Source organism: Mustela nivalis (genome assembly GCF_964662115.1).
Source record: "Mustela nivalis genome assembly, chromosome: 13".
Taxonomy (NCBI): domain Eukaryota; kingdom Metazoa; phylum Chordata; class Mammalia; order Carnivora; family Mustelidae; genus Mustela; species Mustela nivalis.
In genome coordinates this window covers 13,433,896-13,438,750 of record NC_139032.1, presented here as the reverse complement: position 1 = coordinate 13,438,750, position 4,855 = coordinate 13,433,896, and positions in this window count along the sequence as shown.

Below are 4,855 nucleotides of genomic sequence, written 5' to 3'. Positions count from 1 at the left end.
TTTGCGAAGTGGAGAGAAGTCCTTGTCTCCTCTCCTCATTTTTTAAATGATTTTAAGAAATCGGATTTTCTGGGGCGCCTGGGTGGCTCAGTTGCTTAAGTGGCTGCCTTCGGCTCAGGTCATGATCTCAGGGTTCTGGGATCAAGTCCCCCATCAGGCTCCCTGCTCAATGGGGAGCATGCTTCTCCCTCTCCCTCTGCACCTGCCCCCCAACTTGTGTGCTCCCACATGTGCTCTCGCTCTCTCTCTCAAATGTGAATAAAATCTTTAAAAAAAAAGAGAGAGAGAAATTGAATTTTCCTTTGTCAGCCTGTGTTTGTAGATTTGATGCTACCTCACAGTCAATTGTACTCAATTCATAAATGAAGAACCATTTTCTTGGATCATCAGGGCAATAAGGAGATGTGCTGATCTCATTAATCACTGAGTGACTGATTAGTATGTGGATAAAATACATCACAGGTGATGGTGTGGGAGAAGGTACACGGTATCACATGGAGTATGAACTGGGGAGTCACAAAGACCTGTATTTGAATCCTCTGTTATTTAGTTGCTGTGTGATCTTGGACAGGCTATTTTCCTTTCTGACCTTGCTTTCCTAGTCTGTAAAATGAATCCTTCCTGCCTTAAAACACAGAGAGTAAGAGTTAAATGTGAGTCGCCCGCAAGTTGCCCCAGGCCTCACCAGCCTAGAGGCATGAAGTGGATCTTCTGTAAGAACAGTGTACTAGTTTGCTAGGGCTGCCATAAAAAATACCACAGATGAGGTGGCTTAAACAGTAAAAATTTATTTTCTTAGAGCTCCGGGAGCTGGAAGTCCAAGATCAGAGTGCTGGGAGAAGCCTCTGGCCTTGCCACGCACATGGCTGTCTTCTTGCCTCTGTATGTGCTGCCCTGCCCCCTGTGCACCTGCGCCTGGCATCTTTTCCTCGCCTTGTAAGGCCACCAGCTGTGTTGGATTGGCGCCCATCCTAACAGCCCCACTTTCACTTAATCACCTCTTTAAAGGCGTCATCTCCGAATTCCAATGAACTGGGAGTCAGACCTCAACATACAAATTTGGAGGGATACAATTCGGTCCGTAAGAAGGAAGCACCTGGCTTTCACTGTCTTGTGTTCGTTTGCATGATGAACAACCACAGCTCAGTATGAGTCCCAGAAGCACCTCCAGGTGCTTTCAGGGCTTTTCAAGAGCTTCTACTCTTGCTCTGCCCAGGAAGCCACTTTGGGGCCCCCTTGCCTCACTGCTCCTGCTGGAGTCCTCAGTGAGAACACAAACGTCTGCACCCAGGGTGCCCTGCCTACCATGGAGGGTGACCACGCAAGGCGGCGCACCTGCCTTGCACCACAGTCACGCCTGCCCAGCTGACGCTGCTCGCGGCATTCCATGCACAGTCTGTCGCTGGGCCTCCAGCCAGGCTGCCTCTCCCTCTGTGTCTCAGCATCCCTCATGAAAACAACTGCTTCATCATCTCTCTGCCGCCTCTGGCCCTAGAGGACTCCGAGAGTATAGAACCAAATGCCATACTCTGTTCCTTACCCTCCTTTCTCCACATAGGGCACCAGGACACACCCTGTGCCCTGCCCCCCCTCATTGACTTTCCCCAAACTTGCTACCAGGTCGTGCACATGCTCAGACAAATCAGAACCCCCATTTCAGTTTAGAGCAGGTCTTCTTTACCTAGAAACCTTTGCACCTTCCCTGCATGTTTCTTTAACAGGAGCCTGGACAGGTATAGCGCCATTAGATTCTGATACCCTCTTTGCCACTTGGCATCCTGTAGTGGTTAAAAAAGGGGGTCTCTGCATTCTCATGCTCATGGATCAGAAGAATAAACATTGTTAAAATGTATATATGGCCTAGAGCAATCTATATTTTCAATGCCATCCCGATCAAAATTCCACCGGCATTTTTCAAAGAGCTGGAACAAACAATCCTAAAATTTGTATGGAATCAGAAGAGACCCCAAATTGCTAAGGAAATGCTGAAAAAGAAAAACAAAACTGGGGGCATCACGTTGCCTGATTTCAAGCTTTACTACAAAGCTGTGATCACCAAGACAGCATGGTACTGGCACAAAAACAGACACATAGGCCAGTGGAACAGAGCTGAGAGCCCAGATATGGACCCTCAACTCTATGGGCAAATAATCTTACACAAAGCAGGAAAAAAGTCTCTTCAATAAATGGTTTTGGGAAAATTGGACAGCTATTAAAAAAAAAATTGGACAGCTATTTGTAGAGAAATGAAACTCGACCATTCACTTACACCATACACAAAGATAAACTTGAAATGGATAAAGGACCTCAACATGAGGCAGGAATCTGTCAAAATCCTAGAGGAGAACATAAGCAGTAACCTCTTCGACATTGGCCACAGCAACTTCTTTCAAGACATGTCTCCAAAGGCAAAGGAAACAAAAGCGAAAATGAACTTTTGGCACTTCATCAAGATCAAAAGCTTCTGTACAGCAAAGGAAACAGTCAACAAAAAAAAGAGGCAACCCATGGAATGGGAGAAGATATTCGCAAATGACACTACAGCAAAGGGCTGATATCCAGTATCTATAAAGAATTCCTCAAACTTAACACACACAAAATAGATAATCATATCAAAAAATGGGCAGAAGACATGAACAGACACTTCTCAATGAAGACATATAAATGGCTAACATACACATGAAAAAATGTTCATCATCATTAGCCATCAGGGAGATTCAAATCAAAACCACATGGAGATACCATCTTACACTGGTTAGAATGGACAAAATCAACAAGACAGTAAACAACATGTGTTGGAGAAGATTTGGACAAAGTGGAACCCTCTTACACTGTTGGTGGGAATGCAAACTGGTGCAGCCACTTTGGAAAACAGAGTGGGGAGTCCTCAAAAAATTAAAAATAGAGCTTCCCTACTCTATACCACTACTGGGTATTTACCCAAAAGATACAGATGTAGTGAAAAGAAGGGCCATCTGTACCCCAATGTTCATAGCAGCAATGGCCATAGTCACCAAACTGTGGAAAGAACCAAGATGCCCTTCGATGGATGAATGGATATAGAAGATGTGGTCCACATATACAATGGAGTATTATGTCTCCATCAGAAAGGATGAATACCCAACTTTTCTATCAACATGAACGGGACTGGAAGAGATTATGCTGAGTGAAATAAGTCAAGCAGAGAGAGTCAATTATCATATGATTTCACTTACTTGTGGAGCATAAGGAATAACACGGAGGACATGGGGAGATGGAGAGGAGAAGTGAGTTGGGGGAAATCGGAGGGGAAGATGAACCATGAGAGACTGTGGACAAATAACCTGAGGGTTTTGGAAGGGAGGGGGAGGGGACTGGGTGACCTGGCAGCGGGTATTAAGGAGGGCATGTATTGCATGGAGCACTGGGTGTGGTGCATAAACAATATATTTTGGAATACTGCAAAGAAATAAAATAAAATGGAAAAAATGGGGGTGGTGCTCTGTAGCCGGCTTGCCAGGGCTCCAATCCTGTTCTGTGATCATGGGCCAGAGACTTCCCTTCCTTAAACTTTGGCTTACTTGTCTATAAAATATGTCTAAGAAGAGTTCCTACTTTGTAGAACTATAGTAAGAGTTAATGGTAAGACATAGAAAAGAACACCTCCTTTGCCTGGAATGTCATGCTTATTATCATTTTTACCTAACACTCTCTGAATGGTGACTCTTTCACTTAGTTCTTTCAGTGATCTGCTCACTAAATTCTCAAAGAATCCCAGAAAGGAGCTGCCATCCTGATCTCGATTTTACAAGTGAGGAACTAGTGACATCAGTGGCCTGGATGGCAGGTTGACCAGCCGCACTGTCAGGTTCAGTCCAGTTTGGTGTGACTCTGGACTGACTGCTCTCAGCACTGTACTCGGGAAATGGTATTTATTGTGACTACAGTCACGATCGGATTTTATATAGATGTTAGGTGCACTTCAGTAGGTGGAGTGAGAATCACAAGGGTTTATAAGAAGCAGCGTTTTCTTTCAAAGATTTATAACTTCACTGGGATCTTAAATCTCATTGAGCTATGGTTTCTAGTGAAGCCAGAACTGAAATGACACAGCACTGTGTGCAGACAAAACCTGGGAACAAAAGGGTGGCTCAGTCGGTCAAGCGACCCACGCTTGATTTCGGCTCAAGTTGTGATCTCAGGGTGGTAAGATGAGGCCCCACGTCATGCTCCACGCTGAGTCTGCCCGAGTTTCTCTCTCCCTCTCCCTCACTCTCTGCCCCTCCCCCAGCTTGCATGCACTCTCCCTAAAATAAATACATAAATCTTTAATAAAATTAAATAAATCAATCTTTTAAAAAAAGGTAGGAATGAAACACACTCTGAGCCCATGGCCAACCACCATGGTCAAGGGAGGCTTCATGGAGAAGGTGAGCATGATGTCTGGAACAAAAGACTTTGCACCTGTTTGATGGTTGACTAAAATTAAGCAGGCATTGAAAGAGTAAGTAGAACCTGGAGAAATTAGGAGGAGGAAGGACAGGCATTTCGGAAGATTGAGGTGAGCAAATAAACTGCAAAACTGAAGGAAATACCAGTATTGTTTAGATTCATAACTCAGAATGACCCTAAATGCGTGGATCCCCAAGACATTGGAAGTGAAACTACTTCTGCCACGCTCTCTAATCTCTTTAGTTTCAGGGCATATTGGGGTAAAGAAATGAAGCTTCCAGAAAGTATCATCCAGGAGCCACGGAGCTGAGCCAACCCAGGCCTCGCCAGCTGCCCGAGGGCTGAAAGAAATAAGTATCTTGGTTCCAAGCACTGTTCTAAACAGCTTTAAAAAATACTTGGGGAGAATAGAAATGTACCAATG